The 18,210-nt window shown below is 42.4% G+C and overlaps 1 protein-coding gene across 11 annotated transcripts in view; it reads left to right on the top strand.

The window, feature by feature from the left end:
• Window positions 1-1,784: 1,784 nt before the first annotated feature.
• Window positions 1,785-18,210, top strand: part of LOC110502310 (suppressor of tumorigenicity 7 protein homolog) — a 104,471-nt gene continuing 88,045 nt past the window's right edge. For 5 of the 11 annotated variants that reach the window (XR_016489318.1, XM_090212232.1, XM_090212220.1 and 2 more), the window contains exon 1: window positions 2,039-2,216. The gene's annotated coding sequence lies outside the window, so the exon portion shown is untranslated. Of the gene's footprint in view, window positions 2,217-18,210 lie in introns of all 11 variants that reach the window. The other 6 variants (XM_090212193.1, XM_090212171.1, XM_090212134.1 and 3 more) reach the window with 4 other exon arrangements.

The following is an 18,210-nucleotide window of genomic DNA, read 5'->3' as shown; positions in this document are numbered from 1 at the left end:
TTAAACATCCTTGTCTGATGGTTTAGTAATTTATTTCATGGATTAATTGTAATTCAGTCATGACTATGTTGCATTAAATTACACATTTTCTATTTACTTACTAACTCCTACTTTGTACCAGTTTTTCTCTCTCTTTAATGGAGTTTGAGAATGGATACGTTCCAGGCTGCCTACAATGCAGACGTGTTGCATAGATGATCAGATACCTGCAATGGACATTGCTCGTCTGCCTGCCATTAGTAGACTTGTAATTGTGCGTGCAGGGCTAGTTCAACTCTTCATTGAGACAATGCTGAAACATCAATCCATGGGTGAGTCAGTGCCACATTTTAATTTGTGCCGAAATCACAAACGCAGAAAAAATATAACAAATTCAACAGGCCATGGTGTGAAATGGGCTTTTAGAAGTACCCCAATGGCAAATGGAAGTCCTAAAATAATTGCCTCCACGTTTCTATGGTCTGTGCTTTAATGAACCCCAAAAATGGTTATTTCTGGCTCTTTATCAACGTCGGCTGGCTAACTCATTGAACCTACTTTGTACTATACCCCTCTATAGATTTATTTAGTTCCACAAATGTGAAAGAAGTGTTTACCATTGTACTGTAAGATCCCTATCAATATGACTTGATAATCTGCTCAATGTGACCCTAAAGTATTCTGAACAAAAATATAAATGCAACAATTTTCACAGATTTTACTGAGTAAAAGTTCATATGAGGAAATCAGTCAATTGAAATAAATTCATTAGGCCCTAAACAATGTATTTCACATGACTGGGAATACAGATACAGATACATCTGTTGGTCCACAGATACCTTAAAGAAAATGGGCCTCACAATGGACCTCAGGATCTTGTCATGGTATTTCTGTGCATTCAAATTGCTATAGATAAAATGCAATTGTGTTCATTGTCAGTTTATGCATGCCCATAGCTCACCATGCACATACGTGGTCTGCAGTTGTGAGGCCTGTTGAAAGTACTGCCTAATTCTCTAAAATGACGGAGGCGGTTTATGATAGAGAAATTAACATTACATTCTCTGGCAACAGTTCTTGTGGATATTCCTGCAGTCAGCATGCCAGTTGCATGCTCCCTCAAAACTTGAGACATTTGTGGCATTGTGTGACAAAACTGCACATTTTAGAGTGGCCTTTTATTGTCCACAGCACAAGATGCACCTTTGTAATGTTAAATCAGCTTCTTGATGTGCCACTCAGGAGTATGGATTATCTTGACAAAGGAGAAATGCTCACAATAACATGGATGTAAAAAAAATAATTGTGCACAAAATTTGAGAGAAATAAGCTTTTTGTGCATATGGAACATTCAAGGGATATTTTATTTCAGCTCATGAAACATGGGACCAACACTTTACATTTATATTTGTGCTCAGTGTAGGTAGCCTGGAATGTGGCCTCTGTGTAGGTTTTTCACTTTACACTTTAATTCAAATCCCTCATATCTAAATTACATAAATGTGCACACGTTGACCACATGACAGAGTAGATAAAAAAGCACTTTAGTAAATCAGTTTATGTGATGCTAAAAATGACAACAGATGAATTTATAGATGGAGGCTCTAGGGCAAACATACAATGTAGTATATGACTACCTTTTTGAGTACAGTATTGAACATAAAACGGGGAATCCTCAAAGCAGCTGGATTCAAGATACACTACACCTGAAAGATAACTTGGCTGACTGGCACGTATTCCCCATATTGATGAGGGGGAGGAGCCCTAACTTCATTATAAAAGTGTATTTACTCTGAATGCAGTCTGATTTAATTTTCATTGCAAAGGTGAAAGATTGTCAGGTAATCAGCCAGTGGTGTGCATAAAATATGCATTAACACTGTATGGTTTGTTGATGAATTTTAATACAATTTAAAAAATATATGTTTTTGTGTTATCAAATAAATCATGTTTTAATATTTTCAAAGTATTGAACAATAGCTATACACATGATCATACAGTAAAAACAGGGCATGGTATTGTAGTCCCAGAAACACTGAGAATTTTACAATTTTTACTAGTACACAAAAAGTGATAGCCCAGAGTATCATGGTTGAAGATGGGACAGGTTTAGTGTAGCAACTCAAGTCCACCATCGCCTGGTCTTGGACTTACTTCTGGACAGTCTGGTTCTTTGTGATGCTTATTTGGTTGACATTTTAAGAGTGCCATTGAGATACAGCGACAATCTGACCAAGGTGAGATTATTCTTGCATGACGTGCTATTTTAATGACTTTAAAGTTGTATGTAACGTTACTTGCTTGCTAATTTACTAGCTAGTTTGTGTATGCTAGCAGACTGGCAGACACGTCTACAGTCTCGCTAGACAGACATAGCTATATCACAGATAGAACAAGGAGAAAATTAAATATATTTGGCTATATATGTACATTTCTTCTCTAGTTTGTTAGACTAGTTAATTTTAGTAATTTAGTAAGAAAATGCAACTGATAGTGTTTTATTTGGCTTTCAAATAACTAATTTCAAGGTAAGGCAATTCAACCTGTTCATTTTTTTGTGTATTGACTGAGTGTGTGGACACTAACCACACTTTCAAAGTCTCCATTATTGTGGTCCAAACTTTGCTAGCTAGTCAGCTAGTTTAGCTAACTAGCAAAGCCATGTTCCAAATGCAATGGTCTTTCTGTACTAAGTTCGCTAACTAGCTTCTACATGCATGGTGCCAGATTGTATGGTAATTCATTGTTGCTTTGTAATTATCCTAAACCCAGTTAGTAAAGCCACTAGTACAGGACTAAACAGAGGAGAAGTAATATCTCATATTTGGAACAGTAACTGTGTATTTATAAAGTGTTTGTAGCTAGCTGTTCTAAAGTAATAAAATAAGGGCATACAATTGAAAGATGTCTGAATGTGGGTAGCTGGCTCGTTATATGATTATGAAATGCTTAGTGTTTACTCACATATGTAACTGGTGACATGGCTAATGTATATTTTTGGATGCCATTTATATGATTTCAGTAAAGGCTCAACAACCGTTTGGTAGAAGGTCAGAAAAAGTAATTGTTGGTTTGAGTGATAGCCATCTTAGTCATGATTTCAATAGTTAATGTAAAAGTTGACTACCCTGCTTTAAAGGGACTAGGGCCGAGCTGAGAATGTGTTAACGTATGGGTGGCAGCAGTGCCTCAATGCGTAGGCCAACTTGTATGCATTGCAACCCATCCAAAGCAATGTTAATGACCCAGTTGTCGAGTGACCTATTACATGAAAATAGATAAGATGTACAGTATACTAGCACTCAGTACATTAGCCTATTTTCTTTTTCTTCCCTGTAAATCCAATACGTGGGCCAAACATTAGCTTATGTTAATAACGTGACCTTTCTATCTTGGATAGCAGTGGAGGCTGCTGATGGGAGGATGGCTCATAATAATGTCTGGAACAGAGCAAATGGAATGACATCAAACACACAGAAACCATGTGTTTGATACCATTCCACTCATTCCGCTCCAGCCATTACCACAAGCCTGTCCTCCCCAATTAAGATACCACCAACCTCCTGTGTTGGATAGAAGGCATATGTAGGACTACCTGTCTTTTTGAGCTGTGGCTCAACAACATCCTCTCTTGTTCTTATATCACTCCTTTTTAGTTCCTCTTCCCCATCAACCTTGTCTATGGTATGTTCCTCATATTATATATGGCGGGGGTATTCAACTCTTACCCTACGGGGTACAGTACCTGTTTTTGTTCTTCTTCTACCTGATAATCAATTACACCCAGTGTCCCAGGTCTAAAAGATTGTTCGCCTCTAATCAGGTAATGAAAGAAAAGCAGTGGAACTGGCTTCGAGGTCCAGAGTTGAGTTTGAGAGATCTATGGTATTACATAACAGTTCTCAACTTTTTGAGTTCTCCTTTCCTCCCCTCGATATGCAAAACATGTCTCTGGGCATTTCCCTGGGAGCAAGATGTCAGTGATGGGTGGCAGTGGACCATAGAAGACTAGCGCAATTGAGTGGATATGAAGGGAGTTCAGTTCAAGCCATGAGTGGATGAGAAAATAATGCTTGACTCAACAATGCATGATGTGGTGTGAATGACTTGCTGTGTAGAAACATCACTGTCCTCTTCAATGGGTCAATCTGCAGTTCCAACAATGGCATAGGTCAACCCGCCACTGATTTGGTAAACAGCTGAGGGATGGGGCTGGAGATGACCATCCATGATATCCCATATGTGTGTATATATAAAAGTTGATTTACATTCAAAATATATCAGCCTGAAAAAAAAGACCTGTTAAAACTATAATTTGGATATCATGGATGGTCAGTCCTTGTATCTGACACCGAGACGACCAAGACACTCAATATGTGGTCTCGAGACCGGACCTGAGACGGGTCTTGAGTACTACAACACTGCATTCAGGGTTTAGTCCTGGACAGAGCACTATTACAGCAACCACTTTAGTTGTTAATGATCTTGCCAATTCTTTAGACATTCAAATGAATGTGTTTTTTTTTTTCTGGACCTGTCAAAAGCTTTTGATACTGTTGATCATGTTTTATTGAATAACTTGTCCTCAATAGGCCTGAGCTCTGATGCTTGTTCTTGGTTTCATGATTATCTTAGTGACAGAACTCAGGCCATCGTGATGGATGGGGTTAAGTCTGAATGTCTTGAAGTCCATAAAGGTGTACCACGGGTAGGGCTGTTGCGGTGACTGTATTACCGCCACACCGGCTGTCACAAGTCATGAAGGCAGTCAAATTCCACGTGACCGTTTAGTCATGGTAATTAGGCTTCTCCAAGCTCTGATGCTGCTGATGGTCATTAGTAGCCTACCAAACTTGCTAACTGCCTGGTACTCAGCACTCTATTCTCCCTCTAATCCAGGCCTAGGTATTTTCATTATTAAACATGCAATGAACTACACGGAGGGAAAAGTTCACTGTGCATTCAGCACCACGGACAGAACTCTTGTTAAGGGGAACGCACAAAATCACGAAAGAGAGCTCAACATTACATTTTAAATGGGGAGTGAAGCCTCTGATGGACATTGACTAGAGCAGTAAAGTCTGGTATAGTTTCTGATGTTGATATGCGCAGGATTGCTGAGAGGTGAGAGCCATGTTAACCAACAACATGTCATTTTCCAACACTTTGAATCCTCAAAATGATGAGAAAACTCACCGTTCAAAGCACGCAGCAGCGATGTATACTTCTCCTGCTGGTCATCTGATAAGGAGTGTCGGAAGGTGGGCGAGATTGTTGTCTTCTACTTGGCGACTCAGGAGGAGTATTTTTCCCTTGAAGACTTTGATAAGGCTGAACATCATTTTATACTTTACTTTGAAAAACTCATTTTTGCGCAATTTCTAGCTAGCTACTATTTGTAACTGTGACGTGTGTCAGTCTGTCAGTAAACTGTCTGTCCTCGTGCAGTTATTTATACGTGCCTTCAAAATAAATGTCCCACAAGCGGTGGGACTTAAATCATTACACAAGGTTGAGTATTCATTGGGCTTTTAATTTGAATATCAAATACGTTTTTCAAAACTTTACTATCGCAAATTCTTTGTGAGTATAATTCCGCGGGCCGTATTGAATCAGCTCGCGGCCGAATATGGCACCTGGGCCGGCCTTTGCCCAGGCCTGCTCTAATTACTCTGACATTAATGCAAATGTATTTGAAAATCTAATCAAACACTTCATGAGAGCCCATGAGCTCATGTTGCTCAACATTTCAATAGGCTATGCAATTGTGCTAGAAAACAGATTGATGGCCTCTTATAAAGAGGAAGATCATCTTTCTATAGGCTAGGTGTTAAGGCTTTCTTGTGTCGAAGGAGAGGAGGACCAAAATGCAGCGTGGTTATTTCGATTCATGTTTAATAAAAAGATAAACACGAACAATACAATCAATAAACGTAACGTGAAACCCTAAACAGCCTTATCTGGTGCAAACAAACACTGAGACAGGAACAATCACCCACGACACACAAAGAATATGGCTGCCTAAATATGATTCCCAATCAGAGACAACGATAAACACCTGTCTCTGATTGAGAGCCACTCCAGGCAACCATAGACTTTTCTAGACAACCCCACTAACCACAATCCCATACCTACAAAAAAACCCTAGACAAAACACACCACATAAAATAACCCATGTCACACCCTGGCCTGATCAAAAATAATAAAGAAAACACAAAATACTAAGACCAGGGCGTGACACTAGGAGTACTATATTTCTCAACTTCCCTAATAATAAGCACATTGCTTATATTTACAATGGGAGCGTAACCTACCTGGCTGGCATGTAAATAAACCATGGGGAAAAGCGTCCCCTATTCGCTATTTAATTAAGTGCATAGTTGACATGTATATTTTTCATGCTGCCCCTGTTTTGATACAGGTGTATGATAATGCTCTATTAAAAAATGTCACACAAATTGGCTGCTTTTCCTTCACTCTGCAGTCCAGCTCATCCCAAACCATCTCAATTGGACTGAGGTGATTGTCAGGTGATTGTGGAGGCCAGGTCATCTAATGCAGCACTCATCACTCTCCTTGGTCAAATAGCCCTTACACAGCCTGGATGTGTGTTTTGGGTCATTGTCCTGTTGAAAAACAAATGACAGTCCCACTAAGCGCAAACCAGATGGGATGGCGTATCGCTGAAGAATGCTGTGGTAGCCAAGCTGGTTAAGTGTGCCTTGAATTCTAAATAAATCACAGACAGTGTCACCAGCAAAGCACTAGCATTAGAGGTCGACCGATTAATCGGAATGGCCGATTTAATTAGGGCCGAGTTCAAGTTTTCATAACAATCGGAAATCTGTATTTTTGGGCGCCGATTTGCCAAAGGAAAAAAATAAATATTTTTTTTAGTTTTATTATTATTTTTTGGTCATTTTTAATTTTTTTATATTTTTTTTATATACAGTGCCTTGCGAAAGTATTCGGCCCCCTTAAACTTTGCGACCTTTTGCCACATTTCAGGCTTCAAACATAAAGATATAAAACTGTATTTTTTTGTGAAGAATCAACAACAAGTGGGACACAATCATGAAGTGGAACGACATTTATTGGATATTTCAAACTTTTTTAACAAATCAAAAACTGAAAAATTGGGCGTGCAAAATTATTCAGCCCCCTTAAGTTAATACTTTGTAGCGCCACCTTTTGCTGCGATTACAGCTGTAAGTCGCTTGGGGTATGTCTCTATCAGTTTTGCACATCGAGAGACTGAATTTTTTTCCCATTCCTCCTTGCAAAACAGCTCGAGCTCAGTGAGGTTGGATGGAGAGCATTTGTGAACAGCAGTTTTCAGTTCTTTCCACAGATTCTCGATTGGATTCAGGTCTGGACTTTGACTTGGCCATTCTAACACCTGGATATGTTTATTTTTGAACCATTCCATTGTAGATTTTGCTTTATGTTTTGGATCATTGTCTTGTTGGAAGACAAATCTCCGTCCCAGTCTCAGGTCTTTTGCAGACTCCATCAGGTTTTCTTCCAGAATGGTCCTGTATTTGGCTCCATCCATCTTCCCATCAATTTTAACCATCTTCCCTGTCCCTGCTGAAGAAAAGCAGGCCCAAACCATGATGCTGCCACCACCATGTTTGACAGTGGGGATGGTGTGTTCAGCTGTGTTGCTTTTACGCCAAACATAACGTTTTGCATTGTTGCCAAAAAGTTCAATTTTGGTTTCATCTGACCAGAGCACCTTCTTCCACATGTTTGGTGTGTCTCCCAGGTGGCTTGTGGCAAACTTTAAACAACACTTTTTATGGATATCTTTAAGAAATGGCTTTCTTCTTGCCACTCTTCCATAAAGGCCAGATTTGTGCAATATACGACTGATTGTTGTCCAATGGACAGAGTCTCCCACCTCAGCTGTAGATCTCTGCAGTTCATCCAGAGTGATCATGGGCCTCTTGGCTGCATCTCTGATCAGTCTTCTCCTTGTATGAGCTGAAAGTTTAGAGGGACGGCCAGGTCTTGGTAGATTTGCAGTGGTCTGATACTCCTTCCATTTCAATATTATCGCACAGTGCTCCTTGGGATGTTTAAAGCTTGGGAAATCTTTTTGTATCCAAATCCGGCTTTAAACTTCTTCACAACAGTATCTCGGACCTGCCTGGTGTGTTCCTTGTTCTTCATGATGCTCTCTGCGCTTTTAACGGACCTCTGAGACTATCACAGTGCAGGTGCATTTATACGTAGACTTGATTACACACAGGTGGATTGTATTTATCATCATTAGTCATTTAGGTCAGCATTGGATCATTCAGAGATCCTCACTGAACTTCTGGAGAGAGTTTGCTGCACTGAAAGAAAAGGGGCTGAATAATTTTGCACGCCCAATTTTTCAGTTTTTGATTTGTTAAAAAAGTTTGAAATATCCAATAAATGTCGTTCCACTTCATGATTGTGTCACACTTGTTGTTGATTCTTCACAAAAAAATACAGTTTTATATCTTTATGTTTGAAGCCTGAAATGTGGCAAAAGGTCAAGGGGGCCGAATACTTTCGCAAGGCACTGTACCTTTATTTAACTAGGCAAGTCAGTTAAGAACACATTCTTATTTTCAATGACGACATAGGAACAGTGAGTTAACTCTGCTTTGTTCAGCGGCAGAACGACAGATTTTCACGTCAGCTCGGTGGATCCAATCTTGCAACCTTACAGTTAACTAGTCCAACGCAATAACAACCTGCCTCTCTCTCGTTGCACTCTGACTGCCTGTTACGCGAATGCAGTAAGCCAAGGTAAGTTGCTAGCTAGCATTAAACTTATAAAAAACAATCAATCATAATCACTAGTTAACTACACATGGTTGATGATATTACTAGATATTATCTAGCGTTGCATATAATCTGACTGAGCAGTGGTAGGCAGAAGCAGGCGCGTAAACATTCATTCAAACAGCACTTTAGTGCGTTTTGCCAGCAGCTTTTCGTTGTGCGTCAAGCATAGCTAATAGCGTTTCGAATGTCACTCGCTCTGAGCCTTGGAGTGGTTGTTCCCCTTGCTCTTCATGGGTAACGCTGCTTCGATGGTGGCTGGTGTCGTTGTGTTGCTGGTTCGAGCCCAGGGAGGAGCGAGGAGAGGGACGGAAGCTGTACTGTTACACTGGCAATACTAAAGTGCCTATAAGAAAATCCAATAGTCAAAGGTTAATGAAATACAAATGGTATAGAGGGAAATAGTCCTATAATTCCTATAATAACTACAACCTAAAACTTCTTACCTGGGAATATTGAAGACTCATGTTCAATCAAATTTATCAATCAAATTTATTTTATATAGCCCTTCGTACATCAGCTGATATCTCAAAGTGCTGTACAGAAACCCAGCCTAAAACCCCAAACAGCAAGCAATGCAGGTGAAGAAGCACGGTGGCTAGGAAAAACTCCCTAGAAAGGCCAAAACCTAGGAAGAAACCTAGAGAGGAACCAGGCTATGTGGGGTGGCCAGTCCTCTTCTGGCTGTGCCGGGTGGAGATTATAACAAAACATGGTCAAGATGTTCAAATGTTCATAAATGACCAGCATGGTCGAATAATAATAAGGCAGAATAGTTGAAACTGGAGCAGCAGCACAGTCAGGTGGACTGGGGACAGCAAGGAGTCATCATGTCAGGTATTCCTGGGGCATGGTCCTAGGGCTCAGGTCCTCCGAGAGAGAGAAAGAAAGAGAGAATTAGAGAGAGCATATGTGGGATGGCCAGTCCTCTTCTGGCTGTGCCGGGTGGAGATTATAACAGAACATGGCCAAGATGTTCAAATGTTCATAAATGATCAGCATGGTCGAATAATAATAAGGCAGAACAGTTGAAACTGGAGCAGCAGCACAGCCAGGTGGACTGGGGACAGCAAGGAGTCATCATGTCAGGTAGTCCTGGGGCATGGTCCTAGGGCTCAGGTCCTCCGAGAGAGAGAAAGAGAGAAGGAGAGAATTAGAGAACGCACACTTAGATTCACACAGGACACCGAATAGGACAGGAGAAGTACTCCAGATATAACAAACTGACCCTAGCCCCCCGACACATAAACTACTGCAGCATAAATACTGGAGGCTGAGACAGGAGGGGTCAGGAGACACTGTGGCCCACTCCGAGGACACCCCCGGACAGGGCCAAACAGGAAGGATATAACCCCACCCACTTTGCCAAAGCACAGCCCCCACACCACTAGAGGGATATCTTCAACCACCAACATACCATCCTGAGACAAGGCTGAGTATAGCCCACAAAGACCTCCGCCACGGCACAACTTAAGGGGGGGGGGGGGGGCGCCAACCCAGACAGGATGACCACATCAGTGACTCAACCCACTCAGGTGACGCACCCCCTCCAGGGACGGCATGAGAGAGCCCCAGTAAAGCCAGTGACTCAGCCCCTGTAATAGGGTTAGAGGCAGAGAATCCCAGTGGAAAGAGGGGAACCGGCCAGGCAGAGACAGCAAGGGTGGTTCGTTGCTCCAGAGCCTTTCCGTTCACCCTCCCACTCCTGGGCCAGACTACACTCAATCATATGACCCACTGAAGAGATGAGTCTTCAGTAGAGACTTAAAGGTTGAGACCGAGTTTGCGTCTCTGACATGGGTAGGCAGACCGTTCCATAAAAATGGAGCTCTATAGGAGAAAGCCCTGCCTCCAGCTGTTTGCTTAAAAATTCTAGGGACAATTAGGAGGCCTGCGTCTTGTGACCGTAGCGTACGTGTAGGTATGTACGGCAGGACCAAATCAGAGAGATAGATAGGAGCAAGCCCATGTAATGCTTTGTAGGTTAGCAGTAAAACCTTGAAATCAGCCCTTGCTTTGACAGGAAGCCAGTGTAGAGAGGCTAGCACTGGAGTAATATGATCAAATTTTTTGGTTCTAGTCAGGATTCTAGCAGCCGTATTTAGCACTAACTGAAGTTTATTTAGTGCTTTATCCGGGTAGCCGGAAAGTAGAGCATTGCAGTAGTCTAACCTGGAAGTGACAAAAGCATGGATTAATTTTTCTGCATCATTTTTGGACAGAAAGTTCCTGATTTTTGCAATGTTACGTAGATGGAAAAAAGCTGTCCTTGAAATGGTCTTGATATGTTCTTCAAAAGAGAGATCAGGGTCCAGAGTAACGCCGAGGTCCTTCACAGTTTTATTTGAGATGACTGTACAACCATTAAGATTAATTGTCAGATTCAACAGAAGATCTCTTTGTTTCTTGGGACCTAGAACAAGCATCTCTGTTTTGTCCGAGTTTAAAAGTAGAAAGTTTGCAGCCATCCACTTCCTTATGTCTGAAACACATTCTTCTAGCAAGGGCAATTTTGGGGCTTCACCATGTTTAATTGAAATGTACAGCTGTGTGTCATCCGCATAGCAGTGAAAGTTAACATTATGTTTTCGAATAACATCCCCAAGAGGTAAAATATATAGTGAAAACAATAGTGGTCCTAAAACGGAACCTTGAGGAACACCGAAATTTACAGTTGATTTGTCAGAGGACAGACCATTCACAGAGACAAACTGATATCTTTCCGACAGATAAGATCTAAACCAGGCCAGAACTTGTCCGTGTAGACCAATTTGGGTTTCCAATCTCTCCAAAAGAATGTGGTGATCGATGGTATCAAAAGCAGCACTAAGGTCTAGGAGCACGAGGACAGATGCAGAGCCTCGGTCCGATGCCATTAAAATGTCATTTACCACCTTCACAAGTGCCGTCTCAGTGCTATGATGGGGTCTAAAACCAGACTGAAGCATTTCGTATACATTGTTTGTCTTCAGGAAGGCAGTGAGTTGTTGCGCAACAGCCTTTTCTAAAATTTTTGAGAGGAATGGAAGATTCGATATAGGCCGATAGTTTTTTATATTTTCTGGGTCAAGGTTTGGCTTTTTCAAGAGAGGCTTTATTACTGCCACTTTTAGTGAGTTTGGTACACATCCGGTGGATAGAGAGCCGTTTATTATGTTCAACATAGGAGGGCCAAGCACAGGAAGCAGCTCTTTCAGTAGTTTAGTTGGAATAGGGTCCAGTATGCAGCTTGAAGGTTTAGAGGCCATGATTATTTTCATCATTGTGTCAAGAGATATAGTACTAAAACACTTGAGTGTCTCTCTTGATCCTAGGTCCTGGCAGAGTTGTGCAGACTCAGGACAACTGAGCTTGTTAAAAGAAACCACCAGCTTTCATATGTTCTCATGTTCTGAGCAAGGAACTGAAACGTTAGCTTTCTTACATAGCACATATTGCACTTTTACTTTCTTCTCCAACACTTTGTTTTTGCATTATTTAAACCAAATTGAACATGTTTCATTATTTACTTGAGGCTAACTTGATTTTATTGATGTATTATATTAAGTTAAAATAACTGTTCATTCAGTATTGTTGTAATTGTCATTATTACAAAAAAAAAAAAAATAATTAAATCGGCCGATTAATCGGTATCGGCTTTTTTGTTCCTCCAATAATCGGTATCGGTGTTGAAAAATCATAATCGGTCGACATCTAGTTGAGATGTGTCTGTTAGTTGATCTCTGAAACATTTATTTGGGCTGCAATTTCTGAGGCTGGTAACTGTAATGAACATATCCTCTGCAGCAGAGGTAACTCTGGGTCTTTCTTTCCTGTGGCGGTCCTCAGGAGAGCCAGTTTCATCATAGTGCTTGGTGGTTTTTGCGACTGCACTTGAAGAAACTTTCAAAGTTCTTGAAATGTTCTGGATTGACTGACCTTCATGTCTTAAAGTAATGATGGACTGTCGTTTCTCTTTGCTTATTTGAGCTGTTCTTGCCATAATATGGACTTGGTCTTTAACCAAATAGGGCTATCTTCTGTATACCACCCCTACCTTGTCACAAATGATTGGCTCAAATGCATTAAGAAGGACATTCCACAAATGAACTTTTAACAAGGCACACCTGTTAATTGAAATGCATTCCAGGTGATTACCTCATGGAGCTGGTTGAGAGGATGCCAAGAGTGTGCATAGCTGTCTTCAAGGCGGCTACTTTGAAGAATCTCAAATATAAAATATTTTTTTATTTAACACTTTTGGTTACTACATGATTCCATGTGTTATTTCATACTTTTGATATCTTCACTATTATTCTACAATGTAGAAAATAGTAAAATAAAGAAAAACCTGTGAATGAGTAGGTGTGTCCAAACTTTTGTCTGGTACTGTATGTATGTATTGCCACCAATGCTCCTTATAGGACTCATCACTGCATTCTATACTCTGTAAACTGGTCATCTCTGTATACCAGTTGCAAGACCCACTGGATGATGCTTATTTATGAAACCCTCTTTGGCCTCCCCACTATCTAAGATATCTACTGCAGCCCTCATCCTCCACATACAACACCCGTTCTGCCAGTCACATTCTGTTAAAGGTCCCCAAAGCACACGCATCCCTGGGTCGCTCGTCTTTTCAGTTCGCTCCAGCAAGCGACTGGAACGAGCTGCAACAAACACTCAAACTGGACAGTTTTATCTCAATCTCTTCATTCAAAGACTCAATCATGGACACTCACTGACAAAGTAAAAGCGGCGCCGACAGAGATGGTCGCCTCGCTTCGCGTTCCTAGGAAACTATGCAGTTTTTTTTTTTTACGTGTTATTTCTTACATTGGTACCCCAGGTCATCTTAGGTTTCATTACATACAGTCGAGAAGAACTACTGAATATAAGAGCAGCGTCAACTCAACATCAGTACGACCAAGAATATGACTTTCGCGAAGCGGATCCTGTGTTCTGCCTTTCACCCAGGACAATGGAATGGATCCCAGCCGGCGATCCAAAAAAACGACTTCGTAAAAGGGGGAAACGAAGCGGTCTTCTGGTCAGACTCCGGAGACGGGCACATCATGCACCACTCCCTAGCATACTTCTTGCCAATGTCCAATCTCTTGACAACAAGGTTGATGAAATCCGAGCAAGGGTAGCATTCCAGAGGGACATCAGAGACTGTAACGTTCTTTGCTTCACGGAAACATGGCTCACTGGAGAGACGCTTTCGGAGTCGGTGCAGCCAGCTGGTTTCTCCATGCATCGCGCCAACAGAAACAAACATCTTTCTGGTAAGAAGAGGGGCGGGGGCGTATGCTTCATGGTTAACGAGACGTGGTGTGGTTACAACAACATACAGGAACTCAAGTCCTTCTGTTCACCTGATTTAGAATTCCTCACAATCAAATGTCGACCGCATTATCTACCAAGGGAATTCTCTTCGATTATAATCACAGCCGTACATATTCCCCCCCAAGCAGACACATCGATGGCTCTGAACAAACTTTATTTGACTCTTTGCAAACTAGAATCCATATATCCTGAGGCTGCATTCATTGTAGCTGGGGATTTTAACAAGGCTAATCTGAAAACAAGACTCCCTAAATTGTATCAGCAGATCGATTGCGCAGCCAGGGCTGGAAAATCCTTGGATCATTGCTATTCTAACTTCCGCTCTCCTTTCGGAAAAGCTGACCACGACTCCATTTTGTTGATCCCTGCCTACAGACAGAAACTAAAACAAGAAGCTCCCGCGCTGAGGTCTGTTCAACGCTGGTCCGACCAATCTGATTCCACACTCCAAGACTGCTTCCATCACGTGGACTGGGATATGTTTCGTATTGCATCAAACAACAACATTGACGAATACGCTGATTCGGTGAGCGAGTTCATCAGAACGTGCGTTGAAGATGTCGTTCCCATAGCAACGATTAAAACATTCCCAAACCAGAAACCGTGGATTGATGGCAGCATTCGCGTGAAACTGAAAGCGCGAACCACTGCTTTTAATCAGGGCAAGGTGACCGGAAACATGACCGAATACAAACAGTGTAGCTATTCCCTCCGCAAGGCAATCAAACAAGCTAAGCGTCAATATAGAGACAAAGTAGAATCTCAATTCAATGGCTCAGACACAAGAGGTATGTGGCAGGGTCTACAGTCAATCACGGATTACAAAAAGAAAACCAGCCCAGTCACGGACCAGGATGTCTTGCTCCCAGGCAGACTAAATAACTTTTTTGCCCGCTTTGAGGACAATACAGTGCCACTGACACGGCCCGCAACCAAAACATGCGGACTCTCCTTCACTGCAGCCGACGTGAGGAAAACATTTAAACGTGTTAACCCTCGCAAGGCTGCAGGCCCAGACGGAATCCCCAGCCGCGCCCTCGAGCATGCGCAGACCAGCTGGCTGGTGTGTTTACGGACATATTCAATCAATCCCTATCCCAGTCTGTTGTTCCCACATGCTTCAAGAGGGCCACCATTGTTCCTGTTCCCAAGAAAGCTAAGGTAACTGAGCTAAACGACTACGACTATCACTCACTTCCGTCATCATGAAGTGCTTTGAGAGACTAGTCAAGGACCATATCACCGCCACCCTACCTGACACCCTAGACCCACTCCAATTTGCTTACCGCCCAAATAGGTCCACAGACGATGCAATCTCAACCACACTGCACACTGCCCTAACCCATCTGGACAAGAGGAATACCTATGTGAGAATGCTGTTCATCGACTACAGCTCAGCATTTAACACCATAGTGCCCTCCAAGCTCGTCATCAAGCTCGAGACCCCGCCCTGTGCAACTGGGTACTGGACTTCCTGACGGGCCGCCCCCAGGTGGTGAGGGTAGGCAACATCTCCACCCCGCTGATCCTCAACACTGGGGCCCCACAAGGGTGCGTTCTGAGCCCTCTCCTGTACTCCCTGTTCACCCACGACTGTGTGGCACGCCTCCAACTCAATCATCAAGTTTGCGGACGACACAACAGTGTGCTTGATTACCAACAACGACGAGACGGCCTACAGGGAGGAGGTGAGGGCCCTCGGAGTGTGGTGTCAGGAAAATAACCTCACACTCAACGTCAACAAAACTAAGGAGATGATTGTGGACTTCAGGAAACAGCAGAGGGAACACCGCCCTATCCACATCGATGGAACAGTAGTGGAGAGGGTAGTAAGTTTTAAGTTCCTCGGCGTACACATCACAGACAAACTGAATTGGTCCACCCACACAGACAGCATCGTGAAGAAGGCGCAGCAGCGCCTCTTCAACCTCAGGAGGCTGAAGAAATTTGGCTTGTCACCAAAAGCACTCACAAACTTCTACAGATGCACAATCGAGAGCATCCTGTCGGGCTGTATCACCTTCTGGTACGGCAACTGCTCCGCCCACAACCGTAATGCTCTCCAGAGGGTAGTGAGGTCTGCACAACGCATCACCGGGGGCAAGCTACCTGCCCTCCAGGACACCTACACCACCCGATGTCACAGGAAGGCCATAAAGATCATCAAGGACAACAACCACCCGAGCCACTGCCTGTTCACCCCGCTATCATCCAGAAGGCGAGGTCAGTACAGGTGCATCAAAGCTGGGACCGAGAGACTGAGAAAATGTGGAAAAGGTATGTGAACCCTTGGACCCTTCTTTGGCAGCAATAACCTCAACCAAACATTTTCTGTAGTTGTGGATCAGACCTGCACAACGGTCAGGAGGAATGTTGGATCATTCCTCTTTACAAAACTGTTTCAGTTCAGCAATATTCTTGGGATGTTTGGTGTGAACTGCTCTCTTCAGGTCATGCCACAGCATCTCAATCGGATTGAGGTTGGGGCGGCAGGGTAGCCTAGTGGTTAGAGCTTTGGACTAGTAACCGCAAGGTTGCAAGTTCGAATCCCCAAGCTGTTGTTCTGTCCATGTGGGCAGTTAACCCACTGTTCCTAGGCCATCATTGAAAATCATTTGTTCTTAACTGACTTGCCTAGTTAAATAAAGGTTAAAAAAAATAGACTCTGACTGGGCCACTCCAGAGGCGTATGTTCATTCTGTTGTTGATTTACCCTTGTGTTTTAGGTCACCCGACTTCTGTTGAGCTTCAATTGGCGGACAGATAGCCTAACATTCTCCTGCAAAAGCTCTTGATAAACTTGGGAATTCATTTTCCCGTTGATGATAGCAAGCTGTCCAGGCCCTGAGGTAGCAAAGCAGCCCAAACCATGATGTTCCCTCCACCATACTTTACAGTTGGGATGAGGTTTAGATGTTGGTGTGCTGTGGCTTTTTGTTAGGCTAATTGACATAATTTGAGTCAATTGGAGGTGTACCTGTGTACCTTCCAAACGCCTGAAGGTACCACGTTCATCTGTACAAACAATAGTACGCAAGTATGCACATAGGGACAAAGGTCGTACTTTTTTGGAGAAATGTCCTCTGGTCTGATGAAACAAAAATAGAACTGTTTGGCCATAATGACCATCGTTATGTTTGGAGGAAAAAGGGGGAGGCTTGCAAGCCGAAGAACACCATCCCAACCGTGAAGCACTGGGGTGGCAGCATCATGTTGTGGGGGTGCTTTGCTGCAGGAGGGATTGGTGCACTTCACAAAATAGATGTCATCATGAGGATGGAAATTTATGTGGATATATTGAAGCAACATCTCAAGACATCATTCAGGAAGTTAAAGCTTGGCCGCAAATGGGTCTTCCAAATGGATAATGACCCCAAGCATACTTCCAAAGTTGTGGCAATATGGCTTAATGACAACAAAGTCAAGGTAATGGAATGGCCATCACAAGCCCTGACCTCAATCCTATAGAAGATTTGTGGGCAGAACTGAAAAAGCGTTCAGTTACACCATCGCAGTTACAAACCAGTTACACCATCTCTGTCAGGAGGAATGGGCCAAAATTCACCCAACTTATTGTGGGAAGCTTGTGGAAGGACACCTGAAACGTTTGAGCCAAGTTAAACCATTTTAAAGGCAACACTACCAAATACTAATTGAGTGTATGTAAACGTCTGACCCACTGGGAATGTGATGAAAGAAATCAAATCTGAAATGAATCATTCTCTCTACCATTATTCTGACATTTCACATTCTTAAAATAAAGTGGTGATCCTAACTGACCTAAACGGGGAATTTTTACGAGGATTAAATGTCAGGAATTGTGATTAACTGAGTTTTAATGTATTTGGCTAAGGTGTATGTAAACTTCCAACTTCAACTGTAGGTGTTCCTTTTGTCCAGATGGGAAATTGCAGTGTGGAGTGCAATAGAGATTGCATCTTCTGTTGTGGCGATATGCAAATTGTAGTTGTTCTAGGGTTTCCAACAATTGATATTTGTTGGTCAAGGTTAGAATTCCTGCTATGGCAATGCTATAATTGGATGTAGAATATTTTGACGTTTTCAGAGATCTGTTAATTTAGT

This window comes from Oncorhynchus mykiss, chromosome 2 (genome assembly GCF_057628025.1).
Source record: "Oncorhynchus mykiss isolate SJ-2025 chromosome 2, ASM5762802v1, whole genome shotgun sequence".
Lineage (NCBI taxonomy): Eukaryota > Metazoa > Chordata > Actinopteri > Salmoniformes > Salmonidae > Oncorhynchus > Oncorhynchus mykiss.
This window is presented reverse-complemented; position numbering and strand designations above follow the sequence as displayed.